The sequence below is a fragment of the Callorhinus ursinus genome, unplaced genomic scaffold (genome assembly GCF_003265705.2).
Source record: "Callorhinus ursinus isolate GAN/ISIS: 27379988/994484 unplaced genomic scaffold, GSC_fseal_2.0 scaffold4, whole genome shotgun sequence".
In the NCBI taxonomy this organism is placed as follows: domain Eukaryota; kingdom Metazoa; phylum Chordata; class Mammalia; order Carnivora; family Otariidae; genus Callorhinus; species Callorhinus ursinus.
The window spans coordinates 81,435,150-81,461,065 of record NW_027397066.1 but is presented as its reverse complement, the minus strand read 5'-3'; the positions used below and the strand labels follow the sequence as shown (position 1 = coordinate 81,461,065).

General features: G+C 38.0%; 1 long non-coding RNA gene and 1 pseudogene across 1 annotated transcript in view; one reads left to right on the top strand and one right to left on the bottom strand.

Annotated features, from left to right (window-relative positions):
* Positions 1-5,891: 5,891 nt before the first annotated feature.
* The window catches only part of LOC112825493 (uncharacterized), a 35,022-nt gene continuing 14,997 nt past the window's right edge, over positions 5,892-25,916 (bottom strand). The window contains exons 2-4 of the long non-coding RNA XR_003208709.2: positions 14,853-14,987; positions 6,924-7,026; positions 5,892-6,157 (exon numbers count right to left, since the gene is read on the bottom strand). This is a non-coding gene — a long non-coding RNA (uncharacterized lncRNA). The remainder of the gene's footprint in view (positions 6,158-6,923; positions 7,027-14,852; positions 14,988-25,916) is intronic.
* On the top strand, positions 6,188-24,345 carry LOC112825492 (alcohol dehydrogenase 1-like; annotated as a pseudogene).

Sequence of the window (25,916 nt, the reverse complement as noted above, 5' to 3'; positions counted from 1 at the left end):
GGTTATTTGTCAAAAATGCTGCTATCAATATAGGAGTGCATGTATCCTTTTGAATTAGTGTTTTTGTATTTGGGGGGCAAATACCCAGTAGCACAATTATTGGATCACAGAGTAGTTCTATTTTTAACTTTTTGAGGCTGTTAACTATAGTGCAATTAAAATTAAAAAAAAAAAAGTGAAGGAGAAACACTCCCAGTCAGACAGGAGAGAGGAAGAGAAGCAGAGATACAGGAAGACACATGGAATAATGTCTATGGTGGAGATACCCTGTAGGTTCATGGAGGCTCGACTCTCTGGGCCTGTCACTCTGGACTCTGCATCCACAGCCTTATCTCAGGATCATTTTTCCTTTGTCTTGAAGGGTAGCACATGTATGTAGCTGGATAGTTCTGTCAGCCGTTTTCCTGTCTGTAGACTCCCAGAAGTCTGGCAGCCTTCCTTCGTCCTGTCTCTGGCCCCTTCAGTTCAAGCTGGTAGTATTTCTCCTGTTATGTTTTCAAGAATGCTGTTTGTCTTTTGTGTATGTCAGGGGATCCATGCCATTACATAAGAGGGTTTTCCACAGATCCTTCTTCGGTAACCTCATTTTTATTCCTGGCTTCTAATGAGATAGTTGACCACATCCATGGATAACACACCTGATCTCTTCAGCAAAGGTTTGTCCAGCGACATCCTGGCTCTGTTTCAGAGTTGCATTATCTAGATCCTCAACAGTTTTTTTGTTTTTTGTTTTGTTTTGTTTTGTTTTGCTTACCAGTTCTCTCTTCAATTTGTCTTTTCTTCTCCTATTTACTCTAGGCGTCAAGGAGAAACCAGAACACACCTTCCACACTTGGCTCAGAAATCTCAGCTAAATAACCAAGTTCATCACATACAAGTTCTGCTTTCCACACAACACTGCAATACAATTCAGATAAGATTTCTACCACTTCGTGTTGTGATGAGCACTGGGTGTTATACGTAACTAATGAATCATTGAACACTACATCAAAAACTAATGATGTACTATACAGTGGCTAACCGAACATAATAAAAAAAATGAGTTTTCTGCCATTTCATAATAAGGATTGCCTTTCCTCCAGTGTCCAATAATAGATTTCTCGTTTCCTTTCAAGCCCTCACCAGAATCACCTTTCAAAAACTATATTTCTGCCAAAAGCCTCTTCAAGCAAACTAGACTTTTTCTAACTTGTGTCACAAAATTCTTCCAGCCTCTACTCATTACCAAATCCAAAGCCACTTACTCATTTTTAGTTACCTGTTAAAGGAGCACCCCACTTCTCCATACAAAAATCTGTATTCGTTTCCTTGGGCTACTGTAACAAATTACCATAGACGGGATAACAAAAGCAACAAAACTTCATTCTTTCACAATTCTAGAGCTAGAAGTCCAAAATCAAGGGGTCAGCAGAGTTGGTGACCTCTGCAGGCTGAGGGAGAAGATAGATGATCCATGCCCCTCTCCTAGATTTTGATGGTTCCCAGCAATCCCTCACATTCCTTGAATTGTTGTGAGATCACTCCAATCATGGTCTGTTTCCATTTTCTCATGGCCTTCTCACCTGTGTGGCACATCACTGTTTATCTTCTCCTCTTATAAGGACAGTTGTTCATACTGAATTTAGTCCTTATCCTAATCCAGTATGACCTCATCTTAACTATACATCTCCAAAGACCTTTGTCTTAGTGTGTCCAGGGTGCTATAACAAATATACCATCAACTAGGTCAATTTTTTTTTTTTACATTTTTACTTAGATAAATTTATTTTATTTTATTTTTTAAAAGATTTTATCTATTTATTTGAGAGAGAGAGAGTGAACACAGGGAGAAGCGACTCCCCGCTTAGCAGCGAGCCCAATGTGGTGCTCAATCCCAGGACCCTGAGGTCATGACCCCAACGAAGGCAGATGCTCAACCAACTGAGCCACCCAGGCATAAATTCAATTAATTAACATACAATGTATTATTGGTTTCAGAGGTAGAGGTCAGTGATACATCAGTCTTATATAACACCCAGTGTTCATTACATCACATGCCCTCCTTAATGTCCATCACCCAGTTACCCATCCCCCCCATCTCCCCTCCAACAACCCTTAGTTCGTTTTCTATGATTAAGAGCCTCTTATGGTTTCTCTCCCTCTCTGGTTTCATCTTATTTTATTTTTTCTTTCCCTATGATCCTCTGTTTTGTTTCTTAAATTCCACATTATCAGTGAGATCGTGTGGTAACCTTTTTCTCTGATTAACTTATTTTGCTTAGCATAATATCCTCTAGTTCCATCCACGTCATTGCAAATGGCAAGATTTCATTATTTTGATGGCTGAGTAGTATTCCACTGTGTATGTGTATATATATCACATCTTCTTTATCCATTCATCTGTCAATGGACATCTGGGTTCTTTGCATAGTTTGGCTATTGTGGACATTACTGATATAAGCATTGGGGTGCATGTGCCCCTTTGGATCACTACATCTGTATCTTTGGGGTAAATACTTAGTAGTGCAATTGCTGGATCATATGGTAGCTCTATTTTCAACTGTTTGAGGAACCTCCATACTCTTTTCCAGAGTGGCTGCACCAGCTTGCATTCATTCCCACCAATAATATAACAGGGTTCCCTTTTCTCCACATCCTCGCCAACACCTGTCATTTCCTACATTGTCACTTTGAGTCATTCTGACTGGTGTGAGGTGGTATCTCATCGTGGTTTTGATTTGTATTTCCCTGGTGCTGAGTGATGTTGAGCACTTTTTCATGTGTCTTTTGGCCATTTGGATGTCTTCTTTGGAGAAATGTCTGTTCATGTCTTCTGCCCATTTCTTGACTAGATTATTTGTTCTTTGGGTGTTGAGTTTGATAAGTTCTTCATAGATCTTGAATACCAGCCCTTTATCTGATATGTCATTTGCAAATATCTTCTCCCATTCTGTTGGTTGTCTTTTGGTTTTATCAACTGTTTCCTTTGCTGTGCAGAAGCTTTTCATCTTGATGAAGTCCCAGTATTTAATTTTTGCCTTTGTTTCCCTTGCCTTTGGAAACGTGTCTAGTAAGAAGTTGCTGTAGTCGAGGTTAAAGAGTTTGCTGCCTGTGTTTTCCTCTAGGATTTTAATGGATTCCTGTCTCACATTGAGGTCTTTCATCCATTTTGAGTTTATCTTTGTGTATGGTGTAAGGAAATAGTCCAGTTTCATTCTTCTGCATGTGGCTGTCCAATTTTCCCAACGCCATTGTTGAAGAGACTGTCTTTTTTCCAGTAGATATTCTTTCCTGCTTTGTCAAAGAGTAGCTGACCATAGAGTTGAGAGTCATTTCTGGGTTCTTTCTTCTGTTCCATTGATCTATGTGTCTGTTTTTGTGCCAGAACCACACTGTCTTAATGATGACGACTTTGTAATGGAGCTTGAAGTCCGGAATTGTGATGCCACCAGCTTTGGTTTTCTTTTTCCACATTCCTCTGGCTATTCAGCGTCTCTTCTGTTTCCATACAAATTTGAGGATTATTTGTTCCAGCTCTGTGAAAAAAGTTGATGCTATTTTGATAGGATTGCATTGAATGTATAGATTGCTCTAGGTAGCATAGACATTTTAACAATGTTTATTCTTCCAATCCATGAGCATGGAATGTTTTTCCATTTCTTTGTGTCTTCCACAATTTCTTTCATGAGTGCTCTATAGTTTTCTGAATACAGAAACTTTGCCTTTTGATTATGTTTATTCCTAGGTATCTTACGGTTTGGGGTGCAATTGTAAATGGGATCAAATCCTTAATTTTTCTTTCTTCGGTCTCAGTTAGTGTATAGGAATGCAACTGATTTCTGTGCATTGATTTTATACCCCTCCCCTTTGCTGAATTGCTGTATGAGTTCTAGCAATTTGGGGGTGGGGTCTTTGGGTTTTCCACATAGACTATCATGTCCTCTGCAAAGAGTGAGAATTTAACTTCTTTGCTTATTCGATGCCATTTCTTTTTGTGTTTGATTGCTATTGCTAGTACTTCTAAGCACTATGTTGAACAACAGTGGTGAGAGTGGGCATCCTTGTCATGTTCCTGACCTTAGGGAAAAAGCCCTCAGGTTTTCCCCATTGAGAATGATATTTGCTGTGAGTTTTTCATAGATGGTTTTTATGATATTGAGGTATGTTCTCTCTATCCCTACACTGTGAAGAGTTTTGATCAAGAAAGATGCTGTATTTTGTCAGATGCTTTTTCTGCATCTAATCAGAAGATCATATGGTTCTTGTCCTTTCTTTTATTAACATGGTGTATCACATTGAATGATTTACAGCTGTTGAACCACACCTGCAGCCCAGGAATAAATCCCACTTGGTCGTGGTGAATAATCCTTTTAATGTAATGTTGGATCCTATTAGCTACTATCTTGGTGAGAACTTTGTGTCCATTTCATCGGGGATGTTGGTCTGTAATTCTTTTTTTTTTAGTGGGGTCTTTGTTTGGTTTTAGGATCAAGGTAATGCTAGCCTCATAGGATGAGTTTGGAAGTTTTCCTTCCATTTCTATCTTTTGGAACAGTCTCAGAAGAATAAGTATTAATTCTTCTTCAAATGTTTGGTAGAATTCCCCTGGGAAGCCATCTGGTTCTGGGCTCTTATTTGTTAGGAGATTTTTAATTACCACTTCAATTTCCTTACTGGTTGTGTATCTGTTCAGCTTTTCTATTTCTTCCTGGTTCAGGTTTGGTAATTTATATGTCTCTAGGAATGCATCCATTTCTTTCAGATTGCCTAATTTGTTGGCATATAGTTGCTCATAATAACTCTCTTCTAATTGTTTGTATTTCTTCGGTGTTGGTTGTGATATCTCCTCTTTCATGATTTTATTTATTTGGGTCCTTTCTCTTTTCTTTTTTCTCTGGCCAGGGGATTATCAACAATACTAAGTCTTTCAAAGAATCAGCTCCTAGGGTGTCTGGGTGGCTCAGCCATTAAGCATCTGCCTTCGGCTCAGGTCATGATCCCAGGGTCCTGGGATCGAGCCCCGCATCCTGCTTCTCCCTCTCCCACTCCCCCTGCTTGTGTGCCCCTCTCTCTCTGTGTGTGTGTCTCTCTCTGTCAAATGAATGAATAAAATCTAAAAAAAAATAAAAAGAAGAATCAGCTCCTAGTTTCTTTGATCTGTTCTACTGTTCTTTTGGTTTCTATTTCATTGATTTCTGCTCTAATCTTTATTATTTCTCTTCTCCTGCTGGGTTTAGGCTTTATTTGCTGTTCTTTCTCCAGCTCCTTTAGGTGTAGAGTTAGGTTGTGTATTTGAGACCTTTCTTGTTTCTTGGAAAGGCTTGTAGTGCTATATACTTCCCTCTGAGGACCACCTTTGTTGCATCCCAAAGATTTTGAACTGTTATGTTTTCAATTTTATTTGTTTCCATGAATTTTTTAAATTCTTCTTTAATTTTCTGGTTGACCCATTCATCCTTTAGTAGGGTGCTCTTTAGCCTCCATGTATTTGAGTTCTTTCTGACTTTCTTCTTGTACTTTGTATCATTATTTGTGCTTTTCCATCTTTTTAGACTCCCAGAGACCCTGTGTTATACTTTCATTGCCTGGATCTAGCAATACCTTTCATGTAACTACATTCCAGAAATTCTTATTGTTAACTAATTAGTAGTTGATCTTCCTCTTAGTTTCTATCACTTGATTCACATTTTTTTTAAAGATTTTATTTACTTATTTGACAGAGAGAGACACAATGAGAGAGGGAACACAAGCAGGGGGAGTGGGAGAGAGAGAAGCAGGCTTCCCACTGAGCAGGGAGCCCAATGCGATGCGGGGCTCAATCCCAGGACCCTGGGATCATGACCTGAGCCCAAGGCAGACGCTTAAGGACTCAGTCACCCAGGTGCCGCTTGATTCACATTTTAATAGTCCATTCATTGCTTTCTCACGCACTGCTACCTTTCAAGCTCTCTTTAATTCAGCATCCTTGTTTTAACCCACTCTCTCCCTAATCACTCCTATGTTCCTTTCTGTCTTCCGCCTTCACATATTTGCTAACCACTTCACTTGTCTGGTTTTTCCTATGTCGACATGGGATTACGTAATTATTTTTAATAACTTTTGGCATGCAAATATTATAAATACTCTGTCTAGGTTGTCCAGGAGCAGAGTCAAAGAAGTACGGTTCTCTCGGATATACCTGTAAGGCACCATGGAAAGAAAATTCATCATGGACACTTCAGGCAAAGTAAGTGCTACCTTTAAAATAGATCTATATCATTTTCATCAGTTATCTAAAAACATACACTGAAACAAAATCAAGACACCATTTTCTCCAATCAGACTAGCAAAGATTTTTAATGACAATACCTAATGTTTCCCACCTATGGAAACTCAAACATCACTGGTGGGAAAACAACTTGCTAGAAATTTCTTGGGTGATAGTTTGAAAATATTGTATCAAATGTCTTAAAAATTTGCCTATCATATGACCCAGAAATTTATTCAAAGGAAATAATTATGTTGTTTTTATAAATAGGTTAACTGTGGTATTGTTTTTAAGAATATAACACGGGAGGGACGCCTGTATGGCTCAGTCAGTTAAACCTCTGACTCGATTTTGGTTCAGGTTGTGATCTTGGGGTGGTGGGATCAAGTCCCACATTGGGCTCTGTGCTCCACACGGAGTCTGCTTGTCCCTCTCCCTCTGCCCCTCCCAACACTCGTGCTTGCTCACTCTCTCTCTCTGTCAAAAAAAAAAAAAAGAGTATAACATTGGAAGCAGATGTGTCAAATACTAATAAACTGACTAAATGAGTTATGATATATTAGTCAATAAAGTCCTAAGTGATCATTTTAAATTACCTGGAAAACATTTATAAAGCAAAATGCAAAAGCAGACTCTAAAACAGTATTCTTAGTAGGATTACACAAACACACATAGACTATCAATTGGAAACACTTACCCTAAAATGTTACAAATAGTAATATATGGGTGCCAGACTTGCAGTTTTTCCCTTTTACCTTTGTCTGAGTTTTCCAAGTTTTTTGCCTTGAGTGTGTATCATTCTGAAATTACAAAAGATTTTTCATAAATTTTTACTTGAGTTCAGTAGGTAAAAGCAGAATTATTTCATCCTGAAACAAGTAATGTTTTCTCCTTTTTTGTTTAAGATTTATTTATTTATTTTGGGGGGGCACGTGGTGGGGAGGGGTAGGGCAGAGCCAAAACTGAGAGGCAGACCCAACCGACTGAGCTACCCAGGTATCCCAGAAGTAATTTTGTTTTTTGGTATCATTTATTTTAATTTCTCTTCTGGCATTTGTCCCTTTTCTTTGTATTATAAGATATATATTAACTCCTCCAGTGGTGTCTAAATTTCTTGAAGACATAACAGATTTAGTCAGCTCAGTACAACTTACAATTACTAGTGCAGTAAACCTGCAAATGGAACATACATAAAATTATAACGTGTACTAACCCCACCAGATATTAAAATAAATCAAAAACTTAAAGTATTCAAATCATCAAGATGGCTGCTGCAGGAACTGCCAAGAAGAAAAATGGGACAATAGAAACAGTTTCCAAAGAGCAACCTAACCTGTAGATGTAAGAACTTCTGTAGTAAAGGGGCTAATTTAAGCAGAAATGAAAGAAACAATCAAGAGTTCATGCTAGGACAATTCATTTAGATTCTATGATGGCACATCACACAAAAAAATAATTTTAAGTTGGATTTAAGAATTAAATATTTAAAAATCAAACTATAAAAATCCAGAAGGAAGATAAATATTTAGTCTCTATATGGAGAGAATCTCCAAAGTATAAAAATGGAATAAATAACAAAGGAAAAGATACTTCAACTAGCCAAATTTTAAAATGTGTGTGTGTGTGTATGTGCATGCGCATGCATGTAACTTCATAAAAATTAAGGTTCAAATATCAACCAGGGAAAATCATGTATGACAAGCTGACAGATAATAACTCACTCCTTTAATGTGTAAAGAGGTCAAATGATTAATAAGAAAAACTCCAAGATGCCAGTAGATACTTATATTAACTATATGACCAAACACTCCACAAAACAAGAAAATACATATGACTAACATAAATATAAAAAATATTCAACATGATTAGCATTCAAAAAATACTAGTGGAAAAAAATAACTAGCTTTTTGTAACCTATTAGATACTTTGGTTTTAACGACTACTGTCAATGCTAATAAGGGTGGAATAAATGATGATACAGATATTCTTTTATGCTTCTAGGAATTGTGCCAAATTATTCAACATTTCTGTAAAGAAATTTGGAAATCAATTTAGCCCTAACAATGTCTCTATCTTTTCCAAAGTAATTGTTACTTTGGGAAACCAGGCAAGTCAAAATTATGAACGAAGTTGTTTGTCACTGTATACTTTAGAATAGTCAAAACAATGGAAGTAATTACATATCTAAATAGTTATTAAGCAAATTGGGACACATTCAAATGATGAAGTACAAAGTAGCCATTTAAATCTCTGATTACAAAGCATTTGGAGTCATGAGAAAATGCTTACTTACAAGTAAATGATAAATGCTCACTATATGGTGGCTGTTACTAGCAAAAAAGCAGAATACAAAACTGCTTGTAGATACAGTCTCAACTACATCAGAATTGTCTTAAGAGACTGGAAGGGAATATGCTAAAATTTCAACAGGTTGTATGTGAAATTGCAATGATCCTTCTTCTGTTTCTTTTTGATTTTTGTATTTTTACTAATTGTAACAAATAAGTGGCATTTGTACGACCAGAATAAAAGTTAAATTTTTTCATTAAATGATGTCATTTTATTGTCGTTGTGTCAACAGACAATTACATGCCGGGCTGCCATTGCCTGGGCGGCAAATTCTACTCTTTCAATTGAGGAAGTACAAGTTGAACCACCAAAGGCTGGGGAAGTTTGAATTAAGGTAAACTTAAGTCTTTTAACTTTTACCTTTGAAGGTAAATGTAAGGAAATCCTGTCTCATTTCATATATATATTACATATATATATATATAAAATATGTATAAAATTTGCATTTGGGGTTTGTCCACTTTTCTTAGTAAAAGAAGAAATTTTAAAACTAAGATAAATGAATAGAGGTAATGAATGTTTAAAATATTCTTAATACTTGTAAAATACTAGTAGTTCACTCATCCACTGTAATTATTTTTTCAGGATTGAAATTTTTACTTAAATTATATAATACCATAGGCCTATATACTTCACAATGTGACCTAGAACGTGCTTTAAGTAGTAACTTTTTTTTCATTTTTGAGGGAAAGGGGAGAAGAAGTGCATTTCTCCCTACTTGTATGATACAAAATTGATATCAACAAATGAATGTGCAGTGACTAACAGACTAATTTTCTATCTCTATTGTTTTGGGCTCATACATTATAATAACCTCAGAGTTTGTTGAAAAAGTTCACTCTGTGGTAAATTTCAGTTTCTAGGAATGAGCAGCTAGGACTCCATGATAGTCTCCAAAGCGACTTGGAAGAGTTAACCATTATTGAACAGAACTTAGACCAGGGATGGGAGAACACTGTCCTGTCAAAGACTCCTTGCCACTCTCAAATCACCTCTCAATCACTGCATCTCAAATTTTACAAAATCATTAAATACCCAGTATTCAGAGTATTATTGTGTTAAGTCTTATTAAACATTAACTTCACCTATCTTCTAATTTGAGACCAGGAAATTCAACACTTGATTTAATGAACACAACAAATACTGAAAGCCACATGCTTCTAGTCCACACTATATCTAATCAAAGTAGAAGGTATAGGAGGATGGTTACAGGAGAAAAAAATGAAGGGAATTGGAAAGATGACAGATGGAAAGGCAATGAAGGGAAGGAGGAAAGTAGAAAAAGACAGATAGGCAGTGAAAGACAAAACAGGAGAATATGGGAACTAACATTGAATATATCAACTCCATGTCTAGTGTTACACTAGAGATTTTATTTCACCAGTGAGAGATGGTAAAGAACAAAATGAAAAGTGATAAGAATGTACACAGAGAAAGGAGTTTAGTAACTGACTGCTATTCAGAAGGTATGTTTTTTTTTTATTTTATTTTACTATGTTACATTAGTCACCATACAATACATCATTAGTTTTTGTTGTAGTGTTCCATGATTCACTGTTTGCATATAACACCCAGTGCTCCATGCAATACATGCCCTCCTTAATACTCATCACCAGGCTAACACATCCCCTCACCCCCATCCCCTCTAAAACCCTCAGTTTGTTTCTCAAAGTCCATAGTCTCTCAGAAGCTATGTTTTTCTATTTATCATCCATCCAAACAGCTTTTAATTAGTGCTTATTGTTTGTTTGTTTTTTAAAGATTTTATTTGTTTATTTGACAGAGAGAGAGCGAGAGAGGGAACACAAGCAGGGGGAGTGGGAGAGGGAGAAGCAGGCTCCCCGCTGAGCAGGGAGCCCGATGCGGGGCTCAATCCCAGGATCCCGGGATCATAACCCGAGCCAAAGGCAGACGCTTAACGACTGAGCCACCCAGGCGCCCCAATTAGTGCTTACTGTATACTGGGTCACCAACTGCTGAAATGTTTCCTAATTAGCCAATATTCTCTTCTTACACTGATAAGCTCCTTCACCACAAAGGTAACCCCTAAATAATAAATCCACAGGCCACCAAGGTAGATGTTGCGGCAGCAAGAACTTGAGCAATATCACACTGAGCCCTAGACAAAATCAAGCTTAAGGACTGGATCTGTTCATAAGCACAGACAATTCCACCTCCAGCTTATGCCATGGACAACTTCCCCAAAATAACTGCATATTTTTTTCTGATATATAGAACAAACCTAACAAGGGGATTCCAGCCTGCTGCTTACCTGAAACAACACTTCTGGCCTTTGATAGCATCTTGAAGCCATTTTAGCACTGTGGCAACCCAAACCACAGCATATTGCTCATGAGATATATTCTTAGCCATTTGCCACAATCATACACATGGTTGTTCCCAGCGTTCCCGTTATAAATGCTGCCATTCCCACTACTACACATACTGGAAAACTAGTCAGTCTGTTTGGGCATATGTTTTCCTGGCTATATTCTGGGCAGAGCAGTAACTTAGGGGCTATGGTACATGAAATGTTTCATTTTTATGATCAATGTAGTTGGATCAGGCCTATTAACAGACAAGAAAACTCAAACCATTAAGTAAGAAGTTTTAAAACTTTTCAATGTCAGGGAGCCTGGTGGCAAGGTCGTTAGGTGTCTGCCTTCAGCTCAGGTCATGATCTCAGGGTCCTGGGATCGAGCCCCACATCAGGCTCCCTGCACCACGGGAAGCCTGCTTCTCCCTCTCACACTCCCCTTGCTTGTGTTCCCTCTCTCTGTGTCTTTCTCTGTCAAATAAATAAATAAAATCTTAAAAAAAAAAAACACTTCTCAATGTCAACTAAATTTTGTAATGGTTAATTTTAACTGAAACTCATTATTAATTTAAAGGATGTTTCCAATATACAAGTTTAAAATGCTAAAAAACAGATTTTCCCAGAGCACAGGAAAAACATTCCACAATACGGGCCTAAAATTCTTTCTCAATGGCGGTGCTATTGATAATGTGGGCAAAAAGTCCTTCATCGTATGCAACTGTCCCTCATATTTCAAAACTATTTGATGACATAAATGTACAGAGTAGATTTCAAAAAACCTAAATTTATTTCCAGATCTGAACATGTGCCATGTGACTTTGGACAAGTCATTTTCAGTCTTTGAATCTCCCTTTCCTCATCTCTAAATTGGAAATGATAAGATCTGCCCTGTATTCCTCTGAGCATTGGTATAGGGATCAAATGACATAATTCATGTAAAAAAATTTTAATAATCAGATTCAGATTTAAGAAAGAAAGAAAGAAGAAAGAAAAAGAAAGAAAGAAAGAAAGAAAGAAAGAAAGAAAGAAAGAAAGAAAGAAAGAAAGAAAGAAAGAAAGAAAGAAAGAAAGAAAAAGAAAGAAAGAAAGAAAGAAAGAAAGAAAGAAAGAAAGAAAGAAAGAAAGAAAGAAAGAAAGAAAGAAAGAAAGAAAGAAAAAGAAAGAAAGAAAAACTCCAAACCAACTGACCCTTGGTCACTTAATTCCTATGCAGATGGCATCTACAGGGATCTGTGGTACTGACGATCATGCAATAAAAGGATTAATCTCAGCAGTCTTTCCTTTTATCCCAGGCCATGAAGGAGCTGGGATTGTGGAGAGTATTTATTGGCAAAGGAGTGAGCTCAGTGAAACCAGGTAGGAAGTGGGGCCATGAAACCCTTCCCACAAAAAGCCTCCCAAAGAGCAACCCTTGCACAGAAGAGGAACTTAAATGCATTAACATATATTTACAGGAGAAAAAAATGGGTTTGCCTCTAGATCTTCTAACTAATCACATATCATTATATTAAGTGTATCCAGGGACTCCAAGAGTCACAATTTCCCTACTGTCTTCTCTAGCAATCCAGAGGGGCAATAGATGAGCCAAGTGTATATCCATAGCTAAATAAGATTTGAGATAGGACCAGTGTACCTCTAAATAGATTGAAAACTATTGAGACTGTTTCTTATATATATATTTTTACCCCCCACTTGCCTAGCACAGTGCCTGTCCCGGGGTTAGAATGCATTAGAATGTTTGACAAATGAATGTTCTAATCAACTGGAATATAGAATTTGGATTTTAATTGACAGGATGATAAAGATATTTCAAAGAATCAAAGAAAGCAAGTATATGCTCTTCCCCAGACAATCAAAAAAGATTTTGACATAGCTATTCTTAGTACGTCTGAAATGAACAGAATGAATAAAAGCAATCACACAGATTAAGATACTACAGAACCTCACAATTTGGAGCCAGGAACACAAAGAGATTTAAGAGAGTGCATAGTCAGGACACTTGTGAAGCTCTTACCAGGGAATTCATTTAGCAAACAATTATGGAGTGGCTACCATGCATCTGATGCTATGCATAGCAGGGGGACAAAAGTAAAAGGCATGGTCTCTATGTCTCCAAGAACATAATGCAAACAGGTGAGATATATGCTCTAACTCATCCTCTTTAGCTAGAAAAAAAATTCCAGTGAAAGTTTTGTGAAAAACAATGAGCATTTGGAGGGAAAGGATAAGACAGCAAAAGTTCTCCTGAATTTGAGATCCAGGACCTTTGAAATTTTTAAGGGCCAGTGAAGTTAAGATGTGCCTTATTTAAACTTACAAGAGGTTTTAATGCCATCTAAACTCTGCAAGAGACCAAGGGTGGGGTGGGGGTGGTTCTTTGTTAGGAAAATTGTAAGGGCCGTAGCAACAATATTGTAGACTTCTGACCAGGTCTTTGTAAATCTGTGATGACTGTGTTGATTAATTTTCTTCACAGACCCTATCCAGACTGTCACCCTAAGGCCTAGGAAGGCTAGCTAATGACTGGATCCAAATATAATCAATATTCTCTCCAGAACTCTCTCTGCAGAGGGAGAGTGATTCCTTTTATTCTCTGGAATTAGCCTATCTAGGAACTTAGCCCCACTAAAGAAAATATGTCAGAGGCTGCTATGGGTCAGTGTGCCATCATAGGGCAAGAAGACTCAATGAAAAGTGCTCTGTTATTACCTACTTAGGCCACTTTATGCAGGTGACTACACTGTGGGGCTTAAATCCTTCAAATGGAAAACAAAAGGGTTAAACTAGATAACATCTGTAAGGTTTTAGTCTTAGTTTCATTATTGTATTTCCAGAGCAGGGGCAAGCAGACCTACAACTATCCACCCCATAAGAAATATCCCCAAATTTCCATTATTTGCCCAAAAGAATAATGTAATTTCTAAAACCAGGTTATATGGTTTCTCATTCAAAACAGCAATGAGCAACTCAGGAAACAACAGGTGTTGGTGAGGATGCAGAGGAAGGGGAACGCTCTTGCACCGCTGGGGGGAATGCAAACTGGTGCAGCCACTCTGGAAACAGTATGGAGGTTCCTTAAAAAGTTAAAAATAAAACTACTCTATGATAGAGCATTTTTGTGCACTACTCGGTATCTACCCAAAGGATACAAAAATACTAATTCAAAGGGATACATGCACCCCAATGTTTATAGCAGCATTATCAACAATAGCCAAATTATGGAAACAGCCCAAGTGTCCATCATCTGGTGAATGGATAAAGAAGATGTGGTATATATAACACACAATGGAATATTACTCAGCCATAAAAAGGAATGAAATCTTGCCATTTGCAATGACATGGATGGAGCTAGAGGGTATTATGCTAAGTGAAATAAGCCAATCAGAGAAAGACAAATTTCAGATGATTTAAATTATATGTGGAATTTAAGAAACAAAATAAACAAACAAAGGGAAAGAAAAAAAAAACAGAGGAAGACAAACCAAGAAGCCAACTCTTAACCATAGAAAACAAACTGATGGTCACCAGAGGGGAGGTGGGTCAAACAGGTGATGGGGATTGAGGAGTGCACTTATTGTGATAAGCACTGGGGGTTGTATGGAAGTGTTATACCAGAACAGTACCTGAAACTGAGAAAACACTGTATGTTAACTAACTGGAATTTAAATAAAAACTTAAAAAGAAAAAAAACAACAATGGGCAATGTTATCCTGGCTGCCATAATCTGCCCGCAGCAAGTTTTCAAACCATCCAATTGTATTTCAGTTCCAATAATATTTTTAAATAATGCTTGTATTATTTTTTTACATATATAGGAGATAAAGTCCTCGCACTCGCTATTCCACAGTGTAGAGAATGCAGTTTCTGCTTGCATCCCAAGGGAAACTTCTGTGAGAAGCAAGAGTTAGTAATTTACCCCTTACTCTTTTATTAAATTGCCGATATTGTATAAGCACCGACCTGTAACTAAAGGAGCTCACTTCTGTCTTTACAACTCCGTATGTCTGTGCCACTGCCTGCACCTTTGTCTATGTCCCTGCGGAACAGTGCTCTGTCTTCTTCGGGATGAATGCTGGACGGGACTAGCAGATTTACCTGCGAAGGCAAAAAGATTCATCACTCTTTCCGCACAAGCACATTCACTGAATATTCTGTTGTACCTGAGATTGCAGTGGCAAAAATTGATGATGCTGCTCCTATGGATAAAGTCGGTGTCATAAGCTGTGAGGTGCCCACAGGTTACAGGGCTGCTGTGAACTCGGCCAAGGTAAGGAAGGTACCTGTGTGTTAGTATATGTCATAGTGATTTGCCTGGAAAACATGAAAATTACACCAATCAGTCTAAATGTTCAACTGTTATATACAGTTCCAAAAGTTTCAATGGTTGTTTTTGTTTGTTTGTTTGTTTTCTTAATTACATATGTGCCCAGGTTTGATTCCTAATACAAACATGCCTTGTGAATTTGTAGGTCACTCGTGGTTCCACCTGCGTGGTCTATGGACTTGGAGGAATCGGTTCAGCCATTGTCATGGGCTGTAAAGCATCTGGTGCTTCTAGAATCATTGGGGTTGACATCAATGAGGAGAAGTTTCCCCGGGCCAGAGCGTTAGGGGTCACTGATTGTCTCAATCCTCGAAAACTCAAGAAGCCTGTCCAGCAGGTGGTCATGGAAATGACAGGAGTTGGTGCTGACTTTGCCTTTGAGGCCATTGGACTCAGTGATGTCATGGTACGTGGGCGTGGGGCACAGTGATTAGATGCTTAATTGTGGGGAGGGACGTGCTAAATATCCTCATGTAGATAGGTATAAACTCTCCTGAACATAGGTTTTGGACCTGTGGACCCCATATGTAAAAACAGAATGTAAATTCACTCTAAAACATTTATTTTAAAAATAAAAGCAATAGACATTTAAAAATATGTCATTGTAGTACACAAAGTTTAAACACTCAAAAGGCCACAATACCAGTACTCCCTTTTCTTTATTCCTAGCTCTGCATATATGCTTTTATATTTAAGTATAAACATTATTTAATTCACATGATAATTATGGGTCCTGTATTAGAACAATTCATTCGTTTGAAAAATGAATTCCTATGCACCAATGTGTTATGTTCTAGGGATACAAGGGTGAATAAAATAGGTACCATACTCTTGGATCTTACAGTTTAGAGGACAGAATGTAGGCATTTAATATGTTTCAGTGTGTACCTAATGTACTTGACTGAAAAACAAAGGAAGTAAAAGTAGTGATATAGGTTACAGGAAAGAGAAAATAAGGCAAAACAGAGGAAAGGAGAAAGACAGAAAGGCTCAGTCAACCTGTTCTTAACCAGAAAGTAAAATAAATAGGTGTGAAGAAGTACACTATACATCCCTACAAAACCGAATTAAAAAAATAATAATGCTTCTCACACACCCGTATGTATGTATTTGTTTTGTTTTAATACAATCAAGACAATCTAGACAGAGAACCATGGCAAGTGAGAAGGTCTGGCAAAAGGCAGTGGGTAATTTTATTTAACAAATATGTGCTCCTTCCTCTATGCCAGATAGTGTTCTAAATATTTTAAGAATGATAAATCACTTAATCCTCATAACCATTCTACGAAGTGGGTAGTATTATTCTTCTTTTTACAAATGAAGAAACTGAGGCATAGGGAGGTTAAGTAACTTACCTAAGATCATACAGCTAGCAGTCTGTGCTCTTTCCCACTAAATTCTACTGGTTTTTCTAATGAGATCCTATCACTGGCAGTGTCGAAACTGAGATTGAGGTAGCATCTGGCCAGGAAGAGGTTCAAGATTTAGGAACGTGATTCCTTCCACCCCTGGTGGTAGTTGTTAGTTATTCATGGGAAGGTGCTTATGGTCATTATTATCATTATCAGCTTGCTGCTTGGGATTCCTGCCACCTGAGCCATGGTGTCTGTCTGATTGTTGGGCTGGCTCCATTAAATTCAAAGCTTTCCCTGGATGCATCAGTGACTATCTCCGGACGGACACTGAAGGGTGTATGCTTAGGAGGTAGGTCAATGAATAGGAGGACTGGTTGGTTGCTTTCATGAAATCCCTTTTGACTTTGTAGAAACATATAATTCAAAATTCCTCTCCTTGAGGAAACAGAGTTATAATGGTAGAAAAGACTTCTCCAGTGAGTTGGATAATTTTGCAAATCAATTTCGGTTAATTTAATTAAATAGGTTTTTTAAGCGCAAATACAATTTTTATCTCCTGCAAAATAGTTTTTGGGTTTTTCCAGTGTTTCAAATAATTCAGTCAACCTCAGTTCCAAGCCTGTGGGTTTGTTGTGCTCTTTTAGCAGCAAAACTTCTTAATTATATAATACTATATAAATAATATATATGTTTATATATGTGCATATATAAACTACATATATATATATAATTATTTATAAATATATAACACCAACCTGGTGTTTTGGCACCGACTCTTATCTTTCCAGAAGAGCCCTTATTTATGAGCAATATTGACCAAGAGCTTTAGTCAATTAACAATCCCATCTGTCTCCATTCCTCTGATAGTAAGTTCCCAATGCCATCTCCACGTGTGTGAATACAAAGGGGAGGAAATGTTTATGCCATGGTAAGCCCAGGAGCTGAGCTAGAGACTTCTAGTTTAAAGGGACCATTTTTCAATTCAGTAAAATGTGAATATTGACCCAGTTTTTCTCCAAAGGAATTCTAGGTAACAGAGTTTCTGGAGCAGCACACTTAGTAACAGTAGTCAATGGTTTCTGATGTATAAATGATTTATTTTCCATGTTCAGTGTCAAATTTTCAGAAGAAAATCTCATGACATCATTTTTTTCCCTTTGGTTGGTTTGGCATTTCTCAAATCTTATTACAATAGCCTTTTTGTTTTGCAGATTATAAAACCAGAGACTGTATTCCCCAATTAGTGACTGGCTACCTGCAAAATAAAATTAATATAGACCCATTAGTAACACATCAGTTGCCTTTTGACCAACTCCACAAAGCTTTCGAGTTGTACCATGCTGGAAAAACGTGAGTGCTTTATTTGATGATCTCCTATACCCTGAATTCACAGTGAAAATGACTCTTCAAACATTTCCAAGTGGTTTTGTGAGAAAGAGAGGGCTATTTGGATCTTCAATATCTTTCACATGCTCAACCCTATTCCCTACTGTCACCAGGAAAATAAAAGGTTTTACCTGTAGGCCCCTCTTCAGGAAATATCCACATCTATTTTAAAGAAATGTTTGAGAATTCAATATAATACCAAGAACCACTCCACACTACACTGGTCAATTGTGGGTTTGTTTGTTTGTTTTCTGGTCGGAGAAATGATCTAGTATGAATGAGGTGACATGACTGGAGTCATACAATCTTGCAAGGAATCTTAAAGGCCAAGGTTTAGACTCCACCTAGAGTACTAATGCTTCTACATCATTTCTGACAAATAGTCACTCTGCTTCAGCTAGCAGGGATGGAGTGTTCACTCAGTTTGTTCATTTGTTCATTCAGTGTTTATTTAGTGATAGTGCAATATTTGCCAGGACTGTCCTAAGTGCTGGAGACACAGAAGAGAACTAGCAACAATAAGTAAAAAGGAATTTCTCCTGTGATAAATGCTTTGATTTTCTCATTCTGATTCCAAGCACATCTCGCTTTCATATTCTGTCCCCCAACTCTACCTACATTTTCTGTTAAGTGATTTTTTTTTTTAAATTCAATCTAGGTCTTTAAATTTTACCCTGCTATAACACTTCCTTCGTTTTGACCCAGCATGTCAGCCCATCTAAATCAGGAATGATAATTGTTTCTATTTCCTTGGTGTTAGTCGTGATCTCTCCCCTCTCATTCATAATTTTATTAATTTGGGTCCTTTTTCTTTTCTTTTGGATAAGTCTGGACAGTGGTTTCTCAATCTTATTAATACTTTCAAAGAACCAGCTTCTAGTTTCGTTGATCTGCTCTACTGTATTTCTGGTTTCTAATTCACTGATCTCTGCTCTAATCTTAATTTTTCTCTACTCGTGCATGGTTAGGCTTCATTTGTTGATTTTTTTCCAGTTCTTTAAGGTGTAAAGTTAGTGAATTCGGGATTTTTCTGCTTTTTTTGAGTGAGGCTGGCATGGCTATGTATTTCCCCCTTTGGACCACCTTTGCAGTATCCAATAGGTTTTGGACCGATGTGTTTTTGTTCTCATTGGTTTCCACGAATTGTTTAAGTTCTTTGATTTTCTGGTTGACCCAAACATTCTTTTTTTTTTTTTAAGATTTTATTTATTTGACAGAGAGAGACACAGCAGTAGAGGGAACATAAGCAGGGGGAGTGGGAAAGGGAGAAGCAGGCTCCCTACTGAGCAGAGAGCCCAATGCGGGGCTCAATCCCAGGACCCTGAGATCACAACCCGAGCCAAAGACAGACGCTCAACAATTGAGCCACCCAGGCCCCCCTAACCCAAACATTCTTAAGCAGGGTGGTCTTTAGCTTCCAAGTGTTTGAATTTCTTCCAAATTTTCTCTTGTGATTGAGTTCCAGTTTCAAAGCATTGTGGTCTGAGAATATGCAGGGAATAATCTCAGTCTTTTGGTATCGGTTGAGACCTGATTGGTGACCCAGTATGTGGTCTGTTCTGGATTAAGTTTCATGTGCGCTCGAGAAGAATGAGTATCCTATTGTTTTAGGGTAGAATGTTCTGTATATATCTATGAGATCCATCTGGTCCAGTGTGTCATTCAAAGCTCTTATTTCTTTGTTGATTTTCTGCTTAGATGGTCTGTCTATTGCTGAGAGTGGAGTGTTGAGGTCTCCCACTATTAACATATTATTATCAATATGTCTCTTTATTTTGGTTAACAATTGGCTTATGTGGTTGGCTGCTAGCATGTTGCGGGCATAGATATTTACAATTGTTAGATCCTTTTGTTGAATAGACCCTTTAAGAATGATATAGTGTCCTTCTGTGTCTCTAACTACAGTCTTTAGCTTAAAATCTAATTTGTCTGATATGAGAATTGCTACCCCAGCTTTCTTTTGAGGTCTGTTGGCATGAAAAATGGTTCTCCAACCCTTCACTTTTAGTCTGGATGTATCTTTAGGTTCAAAATGAGTCTCTTGTAAACAGCATATGGATGGGTCCTGTCTTTTTATCTAATCTGCAACCCTGTGCCATTTCATGGGAGGATTTAGGCTGTTCACGTTGAGAGTGATTATTGAAAGATATGATTTTATTGTTGCCTGTAAAGTCCTTGTTTCTATAGATTGTCTCTGTAAATTTATATTCTATATCATTCTTGGGGTCTTTATCCTTTTATAGAGCCCCCCCTTAATATTTCTTGCAGGGCCAGCTTAGTGGTCACATATTCTTTCAGTTTCTGCCGGTCCTGGAAGCTCTTCATCTCTCCATCCATTCTGAATGACAGCCTTGCCGGATAAAGTATTCTTGACTGCAAGTTCTTCTCCTTTAGTACCCTGAATATGTCTTGCCAGCCCTTTCTGGCTTGCCAGGTCTCTGTGGACAGTTCTGAGGTTATTCTGTTGTTCCTCCCTCTGTATGTAAGGAATCTCTTCCGCCTAACTACCCTTAAGATGGTTCCCTTGGTCCTAAGATTTGCGAGTTTTACTATTACATGCTGTTTTCCTTGATCTTGGGAGGGGTCCTCTCTGCCTCTAGGACACGAATGCTTGTTTCATTCCCCAGATTAGGGAAGTTCTCAGCTACAATTTGCTCAAATACAATTATCAGAAATTAACATCAACAACTATATGCCAGTAAATTAAGCAACCTGGAAGAAATGGATGCCTTCCTGGAAATCTATAAACTACCAACACTGAAACAGGAAGAAATTGACAACCTGAATAGACCAATAGCCAGTAACGAGATTGAAGCAGTGATCAAAAACCTCCCAAAAATCAAGAGTCCAGGACCTGATGGATTCCCTAGGGAATTCTACAAAACATTCAAAGAAGAAATAATACCTATTCTCCTGAAGCTGTTTCAAAAAATAGAAACAGAAGGAAAGCTTCCAGACTCATTCTATGAGGCCAGCATTACCTTGATCGCAAAACCAGGTAAAGACCCCATCCAAAAGGAGAATTTCAGATCAATAACCCTGATGAATATGGATGCCAAAATTCTGAACAAGATCCTAGCTAATAGGATCCAATAGTACATTAAAAGGATTATACATCACAACCAGGTGCGATTTATCCCTGGGATGCAAGGGTAGTTCAACATTCATAAATCAATCACTGTGATAGAACACGTTAATAAGAAGAGGGAGAAGAACCATCTGGTCCTCTCAATTGATGCAGAAAAAGCATTTGACAAAATACAGCATCCTTTCCTGATTAGAATTCTTCAGAGTATAGGGATAGAGGGAACATTCCTCAATTTCATAAAAACCATCTATGAAAAGCCCACAGCAAATATCATTCTCAATGGGGAAAAGCTGAGAGTTTTTCCCTTAAAGTCAGGAACATGACAAGGATGCCCACTCTCACCACTATTGTTCAACATAGTGCTTGAAGTCTTAGCAACAGCAATCAGAAAACAGAAAGAAATAAAAGGTATTCAAATTGGCAAAGAAGAAGTCAAACTCTCTCTCTTCGCAGATGATATGATACTTTATGTGGAAAACCCAAAAGACTCCACCTCCAAATTACTAGAACTCATACAGCAATTCAGTAATGTGGCAGGATACAAAATCAGTGCACAGAAATCAGTCGCTTTCCTATATACTAACAATGTAACTGTAGAAAGAGAAGCTCGGGAATCGATTTCATTTACAACAGTACCTAAAACCATAAGATAACCTGGAATAAACCTAACCAAAGAGATGAAAGACCTATACTCTAGAAACTACAGAACACTTATGAAAGAAGTTGAAGACACAAAAATATGGAAAAACATTCCATACTCATGAATTGGAAGAATAAACATTGTTAAAATGTCTATGCTGCCCAGAGCAGTCTATACTTTCAATGCCATCCCGATCAAAATACCAATGGCATTTTTCAAAGTGCTAGAACAAACAATCCTAAAATTTGTATGGAACCAGAAAAGACCCTGAATCACCAAGGAAATGTTGAAAAAGAAAAACAAAGCTGGGGGCATCACGTTGCCTGGTTTCAAGCTATATTACAAAGCTGTGATCACCAAGAAGCATGGTACTGGCACAAAAACAGACACATAGACGAATGGAACAGAATAGAGAGCCCAGATATGGACCCTCAACTCTATGGTCAACTAATCTTTGACAAAGTAGGAAAAAAGATCCAGTGGAAAAAAGACAGTCTCTTCAATAAATGGTGCTGGGAAAATTGGACAGCTATATACAGAAGAATGAAACTCAACCGTTCGCTTACACCATACAAAAAGATAAACTGTAAATGGATGAAAGACCTCAATGTGAGACAGGAATCCATCAAAGTCCTAGAGGAGAACATAGGCAGTAACCTCTTCGACATCGGCCACAGCAACTTAATTCAAGACACGGCTCCAAAGGCAAGGGAAACAAAAGGGAAAATGAACTTTTGGGACTTCATCAAGATAAAAAGCTTCTGCACAGCAAAGGAAACAGTCAACAAAACTAAGAGGCAACCCACGGAATGGGAGAAGATATGTGCAAATAACACCACAGAAAGGGGTTGATATCCAAGACCTATAAAGAACTTCTCAAACTCAACACCCAAAAACCAAATAATCAAGTCAAAAAATGGGCAGAAGACATGAACAAACACTTCTCCAAAGAAGACATACAAATGCCTAACAGACACATGAAAAAATGTTCATCATCATTAGCCATCAGGGAAATTCAAATCAAAACCACACTGAGATACCACCTTACATCAGTTAGAATGTCAAAAATTGCAAGGCAAGAAACAACAAATGTTGGAGAGGTTGTGGAGAAAGGGGAACCCTCTTACACTGTTGGTGGGAATGCAAGTTGATACAGCCACTTTGGAAAACAGTGTGTAGGTTACTCAAAAAGTTAAAAATAGAGCTACCCTGGGACACCTGGGTGGCTCAGTCATTAAGCGTCTGCCTTCGGCTCAGGCCATGATCCCAGGGTCCTGGGATTGAGCCCTGCATTGGGCTCCTGCCCTGCGGGAGACCTGCTTCTCCATCTCCCACTCCCCCTGTCTGTGTTTCCTCTCTCCCTGTGTCTCTCTCTGTCAAATAAATAAATAAAATCTTAAAAAAAAAATAGAGCTATCCTATGACCCAGCAATTGCACTACTGGGCATTTACCCTAAAGACACAGATGTAGTGAAAAGAAGGGCCATAAGCACCCCAATGTTCATAGCAGCAATGTCCACAATAGCCAAACTGTGGAAAGAGCCAAGACAAACGGATAAAGAAGATGTGGTCCATATATACAATGGAATATTACTCAGCCATCAAAAAGGATGAATACCCAACTTTTGCACTGGCATGGATGAGACTGGAGGAGATTATGCTAAGTGAAATAAGTCAAGTAGAGAAAGTCAATTATCATATGGTTTCACTTATTTGTAGAACATAAGGAATAGCATGGAGGACGTTAGGAGAAGGAAGGGAAAAATGAAGGGGGGGGATCAGAGGAGCAGACAAAACATGAGAGACTATGGACTTGGGGAAACAAACTGAGGGTTTTAGAGGGGAAAGAGGGTGGAGGGATAGGTTAGCCCAGTGATGGGTATTAAGGAGGGCACGTTCTGCATGGAGCACTGGGTGTTATACGCAAACAATGAATCATGGGACACTACATCAAAAACTAATGATGTACTGTATGGTGACTAACATAACATAATAAACAAACAAACAAACCAGGAATGAAGAATCAAGAAACCTCATCTGAAATTTTATAATCAAATTTTGGAGAATGCAGAGAGAGGATTTAGCAGGCAGCAGACACACAACAAAAGGAAAGGAACCCCCCCCCAAAAAAATGCATTTTTTCTTTCCTAATCAGACACAGTGCTAGATTCTGGGATTGACAGAAGCTGATCTGAAGCTGTAGCGGAGGGTTTGGATGTCTTTGTGGTCATGCAGCCTGAGGGAGCAGGACTCAAAGCTGAGGCCTTCCTTTCTGATGTTGGATCCTGATGTTGATCCTGCTTTCACCGTATCCAGGTGGTGATATTAATGATGATCCCAATCAGATGATCAGGTGATATTTCATACAGGTGAACTAGGTTGAAGGTGGAGTCAGGAGGAGGAGCAAGGGAGAAGGTAGGCAACGCAACCTCACATGGTACAGTGCAAAATTGCTTTGCTGAAATCACTGTTTCCTAAACAAATCAATCATTTTATTATTGCGCTTTTATTTTTCAGCATCCGCTGTGTTCTACTGTTCTGAGATCCCAGATGATAAAAGGTGCAAGAGCATCCTTGGGGATTTCATTCTTTCCTGTATCACCTCTCTGATTGTACCAGTAGAGAGGAAGAGTATCAAAGTTGGAAATGTAGTGTAATTCTGCGAAATAAAATAAGTGCAACTTGAATGTAGCTGTAATAAAATAACTTCTTAGAGAACAGATGTTATATAATTCATCCTATAACTTTAAGAAGAGAGATGATGGGATTTAGTGGTGACACTGTTGATATGTTCATCAACCCAAATGATCTCTGTCACCAGTCCACAAAATGTGTCATTGAGTTATCCCTTGTTCCCATCCTCAGAGTACCTCCATAATACACAGATTTCTCTTTATCTTTCATGTCACAAAAGAGTTTGCAGGCTTTTGCTGCTCCCTCAACATGCTGGGCTGTCATAAATCTTTGGAAGGCTATCTCAGGACACAGTAAGCCATTTTCTATCCTAATCCTACACTATCCTATGCCTCTACCCCTGAAATGTCAAGCCACAGTTCCCATCTGCTTTCAAACACGAAAACACATTTGGGAAATCTTGCCAACTCCACCCCTAGGTAGCAAGTATAGGACCCTCTCAGAAGAATTCCTCCATGTCTACAACCTCCTAACTTCCTTTTCAGTCTTTGAGTCAGTGTAATCATTTCCTCATTGGGGTTGGGAGATTGGAAGCAGAAGGAAAAATTTAGGTCTTCTCACCCTGCTTCTTTTCTAATATTTTTCATCTGTCCTTGAGTCATTTCCACTCTCCTTAATCCTTCAGCTTTTGAAACACAAAAGCCAAGAGGAAAATTCCTTTTATAATTGTTTAATTGCAATATCCCTTCCTGATATTTGGGCAGAGAATTGCCAGTTGACATAATAGGAAAAAGTTCAAGAATTAAAGAAAACACATGGAAAAAAAAGTTTTTAAAAGGTGACTATGTTAAATACGATCCTGACAATCTGGTTCTTTCACCTTCACAAGCCCTTCCCTCTCTGAGTATCAACTGCCACACTGTAAAATGGGGAAAATAAAAGCCATGTTGTTGGATGATTTTTAAGACTGGAGATCATGTGCATAAACATAAAAATAAAATGGAAAATCTCTAAAAAGCATAAAGAATAAAATAATTAGGATTTTTAAAAGAGGAAGAAGATAGAGCAAAGAATACTTTAAACTAATCAATTATAAATAAAAATTAACTGTAGAATTAAAACATCCTATAGAATAAAACAACAAGTAAGACTAGGAAGAACTGAATTTCAAAAAATACAATGAAAACTGTTTTAAATAAAGTATAAAAGCTATCATGGTGACTGAAAATATGAGAAAGAAAATAAAACAGTAATAGAACATATTCTTAATAAATCACAAATAGAAAAAAAGCTGGTAGCACTGTTGCATCTTTATCAGAAGATTGGGGTTGGAGTACCCAGCCATCAAGGACAGTTTCTTAAGCTAGAGGACCTCTGCACTTGCAAAGAAGCTTGGGAACCAAGAAACATGAAACACATACTAGGGCCAAGAGCAGGACATACTTAGATGGAAAGTTTTTTCTTCGCTTTCTCTGAGAGCCTTATGTCCCCAGACATGACTAGAGAGACATCAAGTTAACCCAACTGCCCTCAAATTACCTAGCTCATGTGTGGACTTCAGTCTAAGAAGGACAGAGTGTCAATAAATATTCACATG